Genomic DNA, 17,364 nt, shown 5'->3' with positions numbered 1-17,364 from the left:
GCCCGCCCTTTGGAAGTTACCTGCGGACTGACCTTATAGCGCTGTGGCTGCTGGCTGTGGATCCGGCGTGGGACACTGTCTGACGGGAGGCCTGACGACTGAGCCGAAAACCCGGTGGGCATTATAACATGGGACTCCTGCCTTCTCATTGCCGCTAATACCCGCGGACTGCGCGCCGGCTGACGGGGGCCCCCCCTGCCTCGAGGAGTTTACTGCGGTTCATCTGCTGGGGTGACGCGGCCGCTCTCCACCCCAGCCCTGCACGTTCCTCACGATACTGGCTGACGCTGGCGCCCCACTACTGTGGACACCACCACCGCTATAACCCTGATCTGGCTGGCTGTGGCAACAGCCTGTGGATGCCCCCAGCGCTGCTACGGAGGTGTATGACCCTGACTGGGGATTTGCTGCGGTGCCTTCAGTTGTGGGGTGCCTGGGCAACTCTGTCGACCCCTGCTTCCTGTGTCCCGGTCCTCTGACTCCTGGATCCGTCTCCTCCCCAGCTGGCCCTCCTTCATTGCTCCTGCCCTGATTCCTGGACATTCATACCTGTCCCGGAGGAGCTTTGCGGCGGTCGAGGACGGCGGTGCTGGGCGGCGATGTTCCTGACCACAAGCGGAGGCGGCCGCGGGGTGTTCGGATCCTGACCCAGTGTTCTGCTGAGGAGGCAGCGTGGGCGTCCATATCGGGCTCATCACAGCGCGCCTGTCTGATCCGCGATTCCACGCTGCTCTGATACTCACTCTCCCCCAGGTACTAATACTGTTTGTGTGACCCCATCTTTTTTCCATTAACACTTCTTATAACTGCCTACACTCCCCCTATACTCTAATCCGTTCCCTCCTTGTGTGTGCACCATACCTCTCCCCCATGCTCTCCCTCCCCACTCCGTGATCCCTCTTGCACCCTTCTTTTCTCTGATATCTCCATAACTCCTGGACAATTGGACCAATATTGTGTCCGTGATCTCAGGGACGTGCGGGGAGAGCTGCTCTGAGCCGTTCTGTGGACTGTTCATAACCAGGCTCCAACTGTTTCTCACATTTAACTGAAGGTGTGAACTGTCCTGTATACTGAAGGGACACATATCTGTCCTCTTGAATTGCAGGACTGTTTTAATTGTTTTTTTTTTTCTTTTCTTTTTTTTTCTTTTTTCTTCTTCTTTCTCTTCTTCTCTCACCTTAACACTGATTGTCCGTCTGTATATATATGTGTACAATCTGCACGCTGAGATATCGATGTTCTTTCATGTGAATATATTGCCACCTGGTGGCTGGTTTGAAAATACTTGTTATAGGATCCACAGTGCTGTGTTATACCACTGGAGAGAAATATTTAAGATCTTTTGCAGTGGAAAACTTCTGCGACGCCGTTTACCTATTTATATTGATATGCGACTTCCTTGTTGCCATTGTATGTAATATTTTTTGGGTCTCAATGTTTGTGCTTCAACTACTACTCAGAATATTGTACAACTACCTAAGCACACTCACTGTTACATTACGCTTAGGGTAATTTTTATTCTAGTATTTACTGTTTGATTTTTGGGATGTGACCTCGCTGACTCCCAGGGGAGCGGTCTCTTTTCTATTTTGTTATATCAATTCCGGGTTGGTACTGCTTTATCCATTAATACTTTGGAGTTTGGGTTATTTGTCTTTTAGCCTGGTGTATGGACAAGTTTCTTAACAAGTCCCTGTCCTCACTCCCGCCCAGAACTACTCGTACTATGGTTAATCCCAAAAAAACGCCAGTGAAGCCTGGCCCCTCCCCACCTTCACCGCAAGGTGGCTCCTCTCCCGTACATTCAGCGGGGGAGAGAGGAGGACCTCATGCACCGTCTTCGGACGTGGCATCGTCATTACTTAATGTGTTAATGCCAAAAATAGAGGAGACATTTGAACTACTCATGCCTATGATAGACGAAAAACTTCAGAATTTCCTCCCCAGATTTGAGGCTAAATTTGATCAACTTATGCCTAAAATTGATAAAAGGTTAGACAAATTACAAACGTCCTTAAATTCAGCTTTAACCTCCTTGACTGACCACACTAATAGGCTGGGCACACTGGAACAAAGGGTTAGTGACGTTGAGGATGACTTACTTGCCATACAGTTGTCCAACACATCTACTATGGCCTCCTACCAAGCGCTTGTCAACAAGGTGGACGACTTAGAAAATCGACACAGGCAAGTTAACCTCTGCTTTGTGGGTATCCCCGAACAGGTTAGAGGGTCGGCCCTGATAGATTTTGTAGGTATACAGCTGGTCGGGGCGCTCAACCTCCGTAGTGACATGGACCCCCCTCGCATTGAGCGAGCCCATAGGTTGGGCCCAGAACGTGATGGTCCTGATAGGAGGCCCCGCCCAGTAATTGCCAAATTTCTGGACTACCGTGACAAAGAGAGGATTTTAGCTGCTTTTAAACGGAATCGTGACCTTGTCGTTGAGGATCATCGTGTCCTCATTTTCCAGGACTTCTCCGTTGCGGTGGCCCAGAAACGTAAAGAGTTCTCCCCGCTTTGTAAGTTCCTGGTTGATAACAACAAGCGCTTCGCATTGTTGTACCCGGCTAAATAAAAAATCACAGAGAATGGGCAGACATTTATTTTTGATAATCCGACTGAAGTCCGGGCCCACTTACAACCGACTCGCCAATCTGGGGGCTCGCCTGCCCGATCGCACTTAGGTTCCTCCCCTCATTAATGAGCCTTTATGGCTTTCTGGAATTGAGATGATACGCTCTCCTGACTTTGTGATAATCGATACTTTTGGTTTTACCACTTATATGTTATGCTTTCAGCTGTTATGATGTTTATTTTCTATGTTTGGTTTTGTTTATGTCTATGCTTGTCACCCACTGAAATGCACTTCAGGGGCTGGCGCGGTGTTTGTTTGGATGGGAAAAAGTTTGAAAATTTTCTTTTGAAGCTGACTTTTTTATGGTTGTACCCATTGTGTATGGTTTTATTTTCTATATTGGGCCCGGATCCATGCCTATTATGCACCCTTGGGGTTTACCCTGCTTGCTGGGACAGGGGTGACCCCACGTCCGATAGTTGTACTCGTAACTGCATGCATCCCTTGACAGGTATAGGATGACGACTCCTCGTCCTAGGCCACACAACTCTCTCCAACGACTGTCCTGTTCCATCAAAATTACCTCATGGAATGTGGGGGGTCTCAACACCCCAATAAAACGCAAAAAAGTGACCTCCGCCCTTAAAAAACTTAAGCCTGATATTGTCTATATTCAAGAGACGCATTGGAAGAGGGGGGAGGATTCTACACTACGCGATGGGTGGATAGGTGATTGCTTCTCTGCGCCTTACCGTACCAAATCACGCGGAGTAGCAATAGTTTTGGCACGACACCTTCCCTATACTATCTTGAATACGGACCTAGATCCGGAGGGTCGCTATATTCTTATGGATATACAAAAAGTCCGTGCGCAAGTCTATTCTCCAATCCGTGGAACCACAAGTCCCAGCTTCCAGAATATAATTTCCAAGACCAACCAGGTATATCCTATGGTGTCTATAGGTCTCCGTTGCACATTAGATCTTTGAGATCGGCGTCTCCTCTAAGCCAGTATCCACTACCGGCAGACAATGATTTCTACAATATGAATGAAAAAGGGCGCCTCATAGTGCATGAACCAGTTTTAAACAAGGATTTATTTTTCACTTCTTTATACACACTCGGTTTAAAAGTGACGTACCAGATGCGGCGGTCTCAACCACCGTAAGTATACACGTATAGTAACAAATGAGTGGGTATACCACCTGCAGAATCGATCAGCAGGCTCACCACCGACGTCTGCTCCTTCACGCCAGGCCACACCCCTACGCGTTTCATCACGATGGACTTCGTCAGAGGGTTGGCCCGGCGTAGCACAACCTTCCAATATATAGTAACACTCATCCAATCTAGATAACGGCATTATTACCACATTTAGATAAAAATAGCATCAACGTGAAGCAATTCTGCTCCTATTTAAATATACATGAATAGTTAATTTAAATTAACTATTCAGTTTAAAATATCAACACCTTGGTAGAAAGGTTTTTTAGCTAATTGGAACTAATGGGTGAGTTTAATGAAACTACCCACAGGTGGTTTTAAATAGATTTTAAAGTTTTAATGTTTTGATTATTTTTCATTGTTAAAGTATTAGAATTGTTTATGGCTGATATTAAATGTAAAAGTATAGATGTATATTTAAATAGGAGCAGAATTGCTTCACGTTGATGCTATTTTTATCTAAATGTGGTAATAATGCCGTTATCTAGATTGGATGAGTGTTACTATATATTGGAAGGTTGTGCTACGCCGGGCCAACCCTCTGACGAAGTCCATCGTGATGAAACGCGTAGGGGTGTGGCCTGGCGTGAAGGAGCAGACGTCGGTGGTGAGCCTGCTGATCGATACTGCTGGTGGTATACCCACTCATTTGTTACTATACGTGTATACTTACGGTGGTTGAGACCGCCGCATCTGGTACGTCACTTTTAAACCGAGTGTGTATAAAGAAGTGAAAAATAAATCCTTGTTTAAAACTGGTTCATGCACTATGAGGCACCCTTTTTCATTCATATTGTAGAAAATATTCTTATGGATGTTCAGATATATGATACTAAGTTCACTCTGCTCAATCTGTATGCTCCTAACGTTGATCAGCCAGCTTTTTACCAACGTATCTCACAACTCCTCCATAGTAAAAGCAATCATGAACTCATAATAGGCGGTGATTTCAACACAATTTCGGACCCTTCGGTTGATAAATGCCCGACCCCGATGAACCGGATGGCCCCTCAATGGTGTCAGATTTCTCGATTGCTAGTGGATCATTCTTTAATTGATCCGTGGAGGATGTTTAATCCCACGGATAGGTCTTACACGTTTCACTCGGAAGATGGGTCTTTCTCCCGCATAGATTATATACTGTTGTCCACGCCTTTGCTCTCTGACACTACGGATGCCCACATAGGGCATATTGCTGCCTCCGACCATGCACCGATGTCAGTTACGCTCAGTGCTCGCTCCATGGGTTCACGCCCTCTCTTCTGGCGATTCCCCTCTTACCTTTTCCACTCAGAACAGTTCAAAAGGTTTCTCAAGTTGAAATGGGCGGAGTTCTCGGATGATAATCTGGAACACTGGGACAACCCTGTCTTATTTTGGGAAACGTCCAAGGTGGTGATGAGGGGGCACATTATGTCATATATAGCGAATAGAAATCGAGTAAACAAGGCACAACATGATGACTTGCTACATACTATGCAGGCGCACCTGGCAGTGTACATCTCAGACCCTAATTCCCTCACTCACAATGCCTATGTTGAGTCCCGCCGACTGTATGATAGTTTCTTGGTAGCACAAGTTCAGCAAAAATTGGACTACACTAAACAAAAATATTTTCGCTGGGGAAACAAAACGGGGACTTTGCTGGCAAACATGACTAAAAGCTTTAAGCGGCGTGGACACATTTCTATTATACTTGACAGTCACACTGATACGTTACACACTAAAACTGCGGACATCGTATGGACATTCCAGGACTATTTTTGTCAGCTTTACACACCGACCCCACATGATCCGGTTTTGTCAGCTAAACTGCTAGATGAGGCGAATCTCCCTTGTATAACACCCTTACAGAGGGAGGACCTCGAGAGAGCGATTACAGAGGAGGAGATTGCTAAGGCAATCTCCTCTATGCATCTAAACTAAGCCCCGGGACCGGATGGCTATTCCATAGAATATTACAAACTCCTGCATCATGATGCTATCCCAGCAATACATGCCTTATATAGACATATTCAATCAGAGTCTCCTATATACCCCACTTTCAATCTGGCTTTTACAACTCTTCTACCAAAACCCAATAAAGATCATTCCCTACCATCCTCTAACCGGCCCATCACACTTCGGAACATTGACTTCAAAATCTTAGCTAAGATAATGGCAGACAGGCTCCAATCCTTTTTAGCGTCCATGCTCACGGACCATCAACTGGGCTTTACCAAGGGCAGACACTCAGTGAAAGGAATTCGTACTGCCATAGCTGCAGTGATGGCGGCGAATCTCCAGACTTATACTACGAATATGCTTTTAAGCCTAGATGCGACTAAAGCTTTTGATATGGTCTCTTGGCCCTATCTGTATGATATACTAGAGAGGAGGGGTTTTGGACTAACATTGATCACCCTCGAAGTATCTATAGGTGGATCACCCTCGAAGAATCTATAGGTGGGTCGTATTCCGGGGTGGGAGTACAAAATGACTTTGTCAGTATTTGGAATAAGGTCCTAGATGAAAGTGCAGCCAGATTAGTGGAACTCATCATTAAAGAAAGAAAATAAGAACTGGATGAATTGGAGTAGGACTTGAAGAGGCTAGAGACATCAATATTGAAGTTTAACAACGATGAAGAATTCAAAAGAGACGTAGCAGATCTCCAATATAAGTTAGATACCCTAGAGAAGGAAATTATCACACGTAAACAAAGAAAGTTCGCAAGGGATAAATCAGATTATGACAATGGTAGAATACATGACTGGTCCCTCAATAACAACCCTAAGTATGAATCAAGAAAACCCTACCAGGATAATTACTGGAAAGAGAGAAGAAATGAAGATTATGGTGAAGTATTCGTCCAAAGACAGGTGCGTAAACCGTCTTGCTCTAGATTAGGGGTGGGCAAAATACGGCCCGCGGGCCGGATGCGGCCCGCAAACCGATCCTGCCCGGCCCACTGCCTCCCACCAGCGAGCAATGACAAGCGGCCCAACCGGCTGAGCTGCTTGTCATTGCTCTGCACTGCAGTACCTCCAAGCTGCCAGCGGCGCCTCTCTCCCCTGCTGTGTTGTAGCAGCCTCCTCCAGAGTCCCCAGTGACAACGGCTGTGTTCAGCCGAGAAGGGGGCGGGGCTACATGGCAATGAGGGGGCGGGGCTACACGGGACCTTAGGGGGCAGAGCTACACGGGACAAGAGCCAGACTGCTACATATCCATCCTTCCTGCCACTGCCAGCCAGATCAGTAAGTTACTGGGAAAAGTGAAAGAAAGTGTGTGTGTGTGTGTGTGTGTGTGTATGTGTGTGTGTGATAGTGTGCATATATTTGTATGTGTGGGCTGTGGCGTCAGACTGTTTTTAGGTTTGGGGGAGAGATCTTTAGCTCTCGCTGTACCAACCCCTTCCGTGTTCTGTCACCATGTCACCCCCGTGATCTGTCACTGTCACCCCCCCCTCCCCGTGTTCTTTCACTGTGTCACCCCCCCCGTGTTCTGTCACCGTGTCACACATCCGTGTTCTGTCACTGTCACCACCCCTCCCCGTGTTCTGTCACTGTGTCACACCTCCGGTGTTCTGTCACCGTGTCACCCCCACCCTTTTTCTGTCACTGTGTCACACACCCGTGTTCTGTCACTGTCACCCCCCCTCCCCGTGTTCTGTCACCGTGTCACCCCCACCGTGTTCTGTCACCGTGTCACACACCTGTGTTCTGTCACTGTCATCCCCCCTCCCCGTGTTTTGTCACCGTGTCACACCCCCCATGTTCTGTCACCGTGTCACCCCGTGTCTCCCCCACTGTGTTCTGTCACTGTGTCGCCCCCACCGTGTTCTGTCACTGTGTCACCCCCACCGTGTTCTGTCACCGTGTCACACCTTTCCGCAGGGGCCATAAGACACTGGATAATTTGTTTGCTGCACAATAATTATCCTAAATAAAATGTTAATGTGTAAAAAGGCTCTCTACCTGCCGTAATGTGTGTAAAAGGGGCTCTACCTGGTGTAATGTGTGTAAGTGGCGCTGTGTGGCGCAATTTGAATAATGGAGACTATTGTGCAACCTAATATGAATCTGTATTATTTTTTGCCCACACCCCTTCCACATGAAGCCACGTCCCTATATTTTTGGCAAGTGGGGCGAGCTGCTATTTTGTATGTGGCCCTCGGATACTGACAGGAAATGTCAAGTGGCCTCAGCTGAAATAATTGCCCACCCCTGCTCTAGATGGTAACAAGTTACTCATGGTTCTAGAAGGATGAATTCATATAGGTCTCCTATACGAGGTTATCAAAGAAAACCTTCATATCATTCACCCCCTAGGACAGTGGTTTCCAAACTTTTGTGAATCACAGCGCCCTAGAATATTGCAATTTTTTTTACGGCACCCCTAGGCCAACAATTTCTTATTGAGAAATTTAGAAAGAAATGTTACATTAAGTAGATCGCGTTTATATGTCATCCTTAGGGTCAGTTGTGTGGTGAGGGACAAGATTTGCTTCTGTTTGTCCACATTTGTTATGATTGCCAGCCACCATCACTGGTTTTGCCTATTATATTGACCATGAATAATTTGAATTGGTCCTGGACCACCAACCCAGGGCACCCCTGCAAGTGTTCCGAGGCACCCCAGGGAGCCACGGCACACAGTTTGGGAACCTCTGCCCTAGGAGACGACAGATGTATACACAACAAAATCGGTATGAATCGCTTAGATCTCCATCCCCGATAGGACAGAAGCCTTTTTTTAGGAGAAATGAGAAAGGGAGGACAGCCCTATTTTCAGGAGACAGAACGTTTACATATACGCATAGATTCACCCCAATAAGTGAAGAGGCAGCTCCACCCAGGAGAAGGGGCACAAGGGGAGGAAGAAAAGTCCCCCCAAAAAATAAGGGGCACCAAGTACAATCAGGAACAACCAAATCAAGCATCCCCAACCTTACTCAAAAGGAATTATCAATCCCACAAACTGCGATACTAAATAAAGGCCTAAAATTTGCACCAAACCAACATGTCGATAAGTTCAACCTTTGAATAGATTTAAATAAATACATTAGAATTTTAATGTTGAAGAGACATTTCTTGAAGAACCCAGTTCCTAAATTAGCACATGATCCAAAGGAAAAACCATTAGTTGCACCTCTTAGCCGATATTATCCAGTGGAATCTCGAGGCAGCCACATAGATGTGTTTTTTTTACTCTGTTAAAGAGGACTTTAGGAAGCTAAAGATCCAAGATGGTCAACTCCTTAGTAAACTTATGCCACAAGAGCAGCAAGTCCTGAAACAACTTAAGAAAGATGATGAAATTGTAATCAAGGCTGCGGATAAAGGAGGAGCAGTTGTGATCCAGGAGAAAACAGCTTATATACATGAAGCATTGAGACAAATCAGTGATGAGGCCACATATGAACCACTTACCATGAATCCCACTGAAGAATATAAGGATGATTTACAGAAAGTTCTGGCAGGTGCACTAAAAGATGAGGTGATCTGTAGTGTAGAATTTGATTATATGTTTAACAAAAAACCTTTGGTTCCATTGTTTTACCATCTACCAAAGATACATAAATGTAAAGATATGCCTTCTGGTAGGCCCATTGTGGCTGAAATAGACTCACTAACATCCAGTCTTTCCCATTATTTAGACTTGAAGCTCCAACCATATGTTAAAGAACAATGCTCCTACTTAAAAAATTCAACTAGCCTTTTAAGACTGTTGAAAGACTTTAGGTGGCATTCCACCTATCGTTGGGTAACAGTGGATGTCCAAGCTTTATACACCTCTATTCCCCATGCGAAAGGTAAAGAAGTAAGAAAATGCCCTATAAAGAATAGTAATGTTAGAAGAGAAGAAGGAGAATGTCATGGCCGTGGGTTTTGTGAACTCGGTGTTAGTGAAGTCTGTGCGAGCGACTGGAGGACTATGTGTATATTAGGCTGGTCTGTAGGAATCAGTGAGAAGAAGGAGCAATCCCTGACTAGGGATCGAACCTGGGCCTCGGCAGAGGAAGACGTATCTTGACCACTGGATCACCATGGACTTAGTGTTGATAGCAGGATGGTGAATGTATTGGTGAGATTTAACTGGATAGACTGTCGCAGGAGTGGGTGCTTGTGTACTCAAGGTTACTATGAAATAGGTTCTCTGGAGTTGTGCAGAACTGTGCTGGTTACTGACGAGATTGAGAACCGGACTGGTTACTGGTGAGACTGAGAACCGGGCTTGTTACGTGTGACTGGGAACTGCACTGTAAACCGGGCTGTTGTACCGGTATACTGGAACGCAACTGTAATCCGGGCTGGTAATGGATATAACTGGAAACGCAACTGAAAGTAGAACGATGACTGTGACTTTAAGACAAGGCTGAAGAACACTGCGGCTGTGGCTTTAAGATGAGATTGAAGAATGCTGTGGCTTTAAGGCGAGACTGGAGAATACTGCAGCTGTTACTTTAAGATGAGACTGTAGAATACTGCAGTTGTGGCTTTAAGATGAGACTGAAGAATACTGCAGCTGTGGCTTTAAGATGAGACTGTAGAATACTGCAGCTGTGGCTTTAAGATGAGACTGTAGAATACTGCAGCTGTGGCTTTAAGATGAAACTGAAGAATACTGCAGCTGTGGCTTTAAGATGAGACTGAAGAATACTGCAGCTGTGGCTTTAAGATGAGACTGTAGAATACTGCATCTGTGGCTTTAAGATGAGACTGTAGAATACTGCAGCTGTGTCTTTAAGATGGAACTGTAAAAATACTGGATATCAATGGTAACACAACTGTAATCCAGACTGGGTAGCAAAAGAGCAGAGTTTTACAGGAACCAAAGTACAAGTGTTACCTTTAGGGAGCTCAGCTTCAAAGCTCACACAGAGCTGTGTGTGACACATGGAACTGGCAGAGTCTCCAACTCAAGTCTCCTGACTTATACTTCCTGGTCCTTGGTGATTGGTGAGCAGTGTCAGGTGATTCAGAGAGTCTCAGGCTGGCACAGGATTGGACAGCTCTGGGTCAGGTGACCAGTCACTGTCACATGAGTACTCTAGACTAGTCTCTGATGGGGAGTGAGGCCTAGCAGGCAAAAAGAACACTGAAGCCTGAACTTCTGCAAACGAACAGAGGATGCTGGCTTTTAGGCCTAAACTTCAGATTGCTGAATTCAGATTCACACAGAAGATTAATCACCACAGGTGGAGCTCGTTGACTCTGCACTCAGGAAACTCATGGTACTGACAAGCTGTTTATCCCAGTGAGCAAAGAGACACTGGATCCAGGACAGATCCAGCAGTTGGGCAAAACCATGTGCACTGCAGGGGAGGCAGATATAACATGTGCAGAGAGAGTTAGATTTGGGTGGGTTATTTTGTTTCTGTGCAGGGTAAATACTGGCTGCTTTATTTTTACACTGCAATTTAGATTGCATATTAAACACACCACACCCAAATCTCACTTTTTCTGCACGTTATATCTGCCTCCCCTGCAGTGCACATGGTTTTGCCCAACTGCTAACAAAGTTCCTGCTGCGATCAACTCAGAATTACCCCCAATGTTATTTATAAAATCACTTGTAGCTGCAATTTATCTTATGTTGGAAAAACCAAAAGATGCCTAAAGTTACGCATTCAGGAACATTTACATAGCATTAAAAATAAGGTTCAAAACCATAGTCTTCCACGCCAATTTCAAGATAAACATAATTCTGACACTCCTGTTTACTGTGGTAGAACATATCAAGGAGGACCCAAGAGGGGGAGATAGAGATTTGCTATTGGCCAGAAGAGAATCATTTTGGATTTTCACACTTAGGGCTCTATTTACTAAGCCTTGGATGGAGATAAAGTCAACGGAGATAAAGTACCAGCCAATCAGCTCCTAGCTGCCATGCCACAGGCTGTGTTTGAAAAATGACAGTTAGGAGCCGATTGGCTGGTACTTTATCTCCGTTGACTTTATCTCCATCCAAGGCTTAGTAAATAGACCCCTTAATACCATGATCCCGCACGGTTTGAATGAAAGCATTGATTTAGTAGCTTTCCTGTAAAATAGCTCATCATCCCGTTTCATCCTCCCCTCCTTCCCTCTTGTAGTATAATAATTTCCCCCCTCTCTTCCACTTTCCTAGCAGTCCATTTTAGTCTCTCCTTCTTTTTCCTTTATTGTTACTTTTGAGAGATATGCCAGTTAGATAATATAATGTTTTCCATCTATATGTAAATCTGTATATGGTTTTTTTCACCACTGTAAAGAAATAATGGATACAGTGAATGTATACCAGATTTTTATTATCCAACAAATATGAATCTGTATGAAATTCCTGTAAAGGGGAGGTCAATATTAAATTAATTGCCTGGTGTAGCATTTCTATCTGCAACCACACCACACTGGATATGCACATTCTTGTCTGATCTTGGAAGCTAAGCAGCTCTGGGCCAGGTCAGTACTTAGATGAGAGACCATCTGGGAATTACTAGGTGTTATAGGCATTTAATTACATTTTTTTTATATCTAATAGTGATATATATTAATTACTAGACTTACTGTAGGTAGCTATGGCTATATAGCAATCCACTATGGGATACTTATAAAACCTTTAGAGAGCATTTAGTAATTTGGTATTTACCAACAAATATGAATCTGTATGAAATTCCTGTAAAGGGGAGGTCAATATTAAACTAATTGCTTGGTGTAGCATTTCCATCCGCAACTACACCACACTGGATATGCATATCATAATTTGATCTTGGAAGCTAAGCATCTTTGGGCCTGGCCAGTACTTGGATGGTAGACCACCAGAGAATACTAGGTGCTGTAGACAAAGAGTTAATTAGGTCATTTATTTATCTATATTTAATAGTGATGTATACTGATTACCAGATTTAGAGAACTATGGTTATATAGCAATTAGCAACCTTCCCCGTGTAGTATGTCACAATAAAAGTGATTAATGTCACATGATAATAACAAACCAGGTCGTGTTGCGCCGTTTGAATGGCGGCGGCGGGCTGGGGGATTTTTCGTGTAGGCAGCATTGGAGCCCTGGATTCTTGTGCACTGGATGGCAAATGTCCCTTTTCTGCACTAGGAAGATATAATTTAATTATTCAGTTATATGCAGTGGTACTATCATGTCCCGCCCCCTCCAAGTTAGGATTGAATCACCTTATGTGTCAATCACTGTGGGATGCACAATAGCACTATAGGTATATGCTGGGCATCATGGGACATTATACTAATTAGGGTTTATAAACTTCACTAAAGGATTTAAGGGCACCAACTTAGAAGTTATAGCTTAATCATGGGTTATGCAGTTTTCACTTATAATTATTTACAAGGCACATTAGTGCTAATGGTATTTTTAAAACATTGGCCCTCATTCCGAGTCGTTCGCTCTGTATTTTTCATCGCATCGCAGTGAAATTCCGCTTAGTACGCATGCGCAATATTCGCACAGCGACTGCGCCAAGTAATTTTACAATGGAGATAGTATTTTTACTCACGGCTTTTTCATCGCTCCGGCGATCGTAATGTGATTGACAGGAAATGGGTGTTACTGGGCGGAAACAGGCCGTTTTATGGGCGTGCGGGAAAAAACGCTACCGTTTCCGGAAAAAACGCAGGAGTGGCCGGAGAAACGGGGGAGTGTCTGGGCGAACGCTGGGTGTGTTTGTGACGTCAAACCAGGAACGACAAGCACTGAACTGATCGCAGATGCCGAGTAAGTCTGAAGCTACTCTGAAACTGCTAAGTAGTTTGGAATCGCAATATTGCGAATACATCGGTCGCAATTTTAAGACGCTAAGATACACTCCCAGTAGGCGTAGGCTTAGCGTGAGCAACTCTGCTAAATTCGCCTTGCGAGCGATCAACTCGGAATGAGGGCCATTATTTTTCCACCAATCAGTGCAGTAGTAAATTATGTCACGACTTAATTTCAAATAAATAGGAGGGATAGTGCACTCCACATCACACACCTATGTATAGTGTATAAGCAAGTGCTCAGTCTGGAACCTGATCCCTAGAGGAGAGGGTGGGTCCCCAGGCCGTGGGGCCCACCAGTGGTTTCCTGTGTACACCTGTGGGCCAGTCCGACACTTGCTGCATGTGACGGCTAGTGACATGATGTGAGGAAGGGAATGGAGGCAGCAGGAAGCCACAGACTGAGAGTTGTATAGTGGGAAGAGCAGGGTCCCTTGGGGGACCAAAAAGGGGTGCGTCCACTACATAAAGTGCATCAGGGAAGCAAGATATGCCTATATACTAGATCTCCAATCAACGTAAATTAACAAACTATAATTCTAATTTACCATCCTCATCCCATAGCAAAGCACGGGTATTCAGCTATCTACAATGTTATTTATACTGTGGGGTATATTTACTAAGCTCCCGATTTTGACCGATTTTGTGGTGTTTTTTTTCAAAGTGTCATCTCAGGAATTTACTAAACACAAATCTCAGCAGTGATGAGGGCATTCGTATTTTTTTTGAAGGCAGAAAAAAAAATACGAATGAATACACCATTGGTCAAACACGCCTGTTATTTTATACAACTCGGTAATTTACTAAAAAATCGTATTCACAATCACTGCCGGCAATAGCCAAACACTGCTGTTAAAAAGTTCAATTGGTAAAAAATAGCAGGTGTGAAAGAGGGGTGTGAAAGAGTTAAAAATCATTAAAAAAAATTGCGTGGGGTCCCTCCTCCGAAGCATATCCAGCCTCGGGCTCTTTGAGCCGGTCCTAGTTGTAAAAATACAGGGGAAAAATTGACTGTGGTCCCCCATATTTAAACAACCAGCACCAGGCTCTGCGCCTGGTCCCGGTGCAAAAAATACGGGGGATAAAAGACATAGGGGTCCACTGTATTTTTAACACCAGCACCGGGCTCCACTAGTCAGAGAGATAATGCCACAGCCGGGGGACACTTTTATATTGGTCCCTGCGGCCCTGGCATTAAATCCCCTACTAGTCACCCCTGTCCGGGGTACCCTGGAGGAGTGGGGACCCCTTAAATCAAGGGGTCCCCCCTCCAGCCACCAAAGGACCAGGAGTGAAGCCCGAGGCTGTCCTCCCATCCGTGGGCGGTGGATGGAAGGCTGATAGCCTTTTGTGTAAAAAAAGAATATTGTTTTTTGTAGCAGAACCACAAGTACCAGCATGCGCAGAAAAAAATGGGCCCGCTGGTACCTGTAGTTCTACTACAAAAATATACCCAAATAAAAACAAAACACAGACACCGTGAAAGTAAAAGTTTAATGAACAGACATGCACACTTACATATACACATACTTACCTATGTTGACACACAGCACTCGGTCCTCTTATCCAGTAGAATCCAGGGGCAGTGCCGTAACTAGGCATTTTAGCGCTGTGTGCAAGAAACGACATTGGCGCCCCCCCTGGTAAGATAGGGGCAGTGCGCGCCTTAGGCACGCAAAAAATATATAGGGGCGTGGCTTCATGGGGAAGGGGCGTGGCCACAAAATAATAGGAATTCATACTACGGTGCACAGTAGTCTCCATTATTCAAATTACGCTGCACAGTAGCGCCACTACACCAGGTAGAGCCCCTTTTATACATTACAGCAGACAGCATCCCCCTTTTTACACATTACAGCAGACAGTCCACCTTTTTACACATTACAGCAGACAGCGTCCCCTTTTTACACATTACGGCAGCCAGTCCCCCTTTTTACACATTGCGGCAGCCAGGCCCCCTTTTTACATATTACGGCAGACGGTGTCCCCCTTTTTACACATTGCGGCAGCCAGTCCCCCTTTTTACACATTACGGCAGACAGCCTCTCTTTTTTTAACATTATGGCAGATAGCGTCCCCTTTTTACACATTACGGCAGACAGCGTCCCCCTTTTCTACACATTACAGCAGACAGCATCCCCTTTTTTAACATTACGGCAGACAGCGTCCCCTTTTTACACATTACAGCAGACAGCGTCCCCCTTTTTACACATTGTGGCAGCGAGGCCCCCTTTTTACACATTACAGCAGATAGCGTCCCCTTTTTACACATTGCGGCAGCCAGGCCCCCTTTTTACACATTGCGGCAGCCAGGCCCCCTTTTTACACATTGCGGCAGCCAGTCCCCCTTTTTACACATTACGGCAGCCAGTCCCCCTTTTTACACATTATGGCAGACGGTGTCCCCCTGAGAGAGAGAGAGAGAGAGAGAGAGAGAGATACTTACCATCTCCCTAATGACAGGCTCCTCCTGCTGGCAGCTCCCTCTGTGCAGGCATCGGACAACGAGGAGGAGGGAGGGGGACTGAAGCCGCAGCAGCGCTATTTCATTGGTAGTAAGCGCCACTGCAGCTGTCCCCTCTCCTTCCGTATTGGCTGCCCGGCGCTGCTGTGGATGCTGGGATGGAGGAATCGCATCCCAGCATCCACAGCAGCGCCGGGCAGCCAATACGGAAGGAGAGGGGACAGCTGCAGCGGCGCTTACTACCAATGAAATAGCGCTGCTGCGGCTCCAGTCCCCCTCCTCCTCCTTCTCCGCTGCCCGGCACTGCTCTCTCCTCCCTCCACAGCGCGGCGGCGGCGCACACAGCAGAGGCGGCATGTAATGAGTCAATTTGACTCATTACATGCCGCTGGCCGTGCGCCCTCAGGGCAACTGCGCTGTGTGCCAGGCCCACTTGGCACACACGTAGTTACGGCCCTGTCCAGGGGTACCTGTAAATAAAATTATACTTACAAAGAATCCGGTGTAGATCGGTCCTCTTCTTAAAAGTTATAATCCACGTACTTTTTAAAATTAAAAAACAAAATACCCGATCCACAAACTGAAAGGGGTCCCATGTTTACACATGGAACCCCTTTCCCCGAATGTTGGGACCCCCCGTGACTCCTGTCAAAGAGGGTCCCTTCAGCCAATCAGGGAGCGCCATGTCATGGCATTCTCCTGATTGGCTGTGCGCTCCTGCACTGTCAGTCAGGCGGAGCACTGTGGATACAATATAGCATAGTGGCGCTACATTATATCCAATGGTGGGAACTTTGCGGTCTGCGGTAGACCATGAGGTTAAGTGGGGCCACCCACAAGAGTGACTCCACTTAACCTTGCGGCCTACCGCAGAACGCAATGTTCTCACCATTGGATATAATGTATGAGAATGAACAATGAAGCCCTGCACCGATCTCACAGATCCAGCCGGGATTCATTGTGTTTTGTCAGGCAGTGTTTTACTAATCATTCCTGTAAAACACTGCCTGACATTACGAATGACATCGACATCGGAAAAAACGAAAATGCAGAATACGACAGCATAGTAAATGAGACTTAAAAAAACAAAAAGTTGCAAATTCACAATACCAATGTCATTCATGTTTAATCTCCCACCAAATCCCGACAATTACGAATCTTAGTAAATATACCACTGTGTGTTTAATATTTACATTTATTTTTGTAAACAGACAGTCTTAAAATCCGGGGCAACACCGGGTACTCCAGCTAGTATATACTAAATCATTTGTCACAGTAGCAATATTCTGAGCATAGTGGAAGTCTCGCAACAGAACATTTATAGATGGAGTTTAAGATCATACATGTTA

The sequence above is a fragment of the Pseudophryne corroboree genome, chromosome 9 (genome assembly GCF_028390025.1).
Source record: "Pseudophryne corroboree isolate aPseCor3 chromosome 9, aPseCor3.hap2, whole genome shotgun sequence".
Taxonomy (NCBI): domain Eukaryota; kingdom Metazoa; phylum Chordata; class Amphibia; order Anura; family Myobatrachidae; genus Pseudophryne; species Pseudophryne corroboree.
This window is presented reverse-complemented; position numbering follows the sequence as displayed.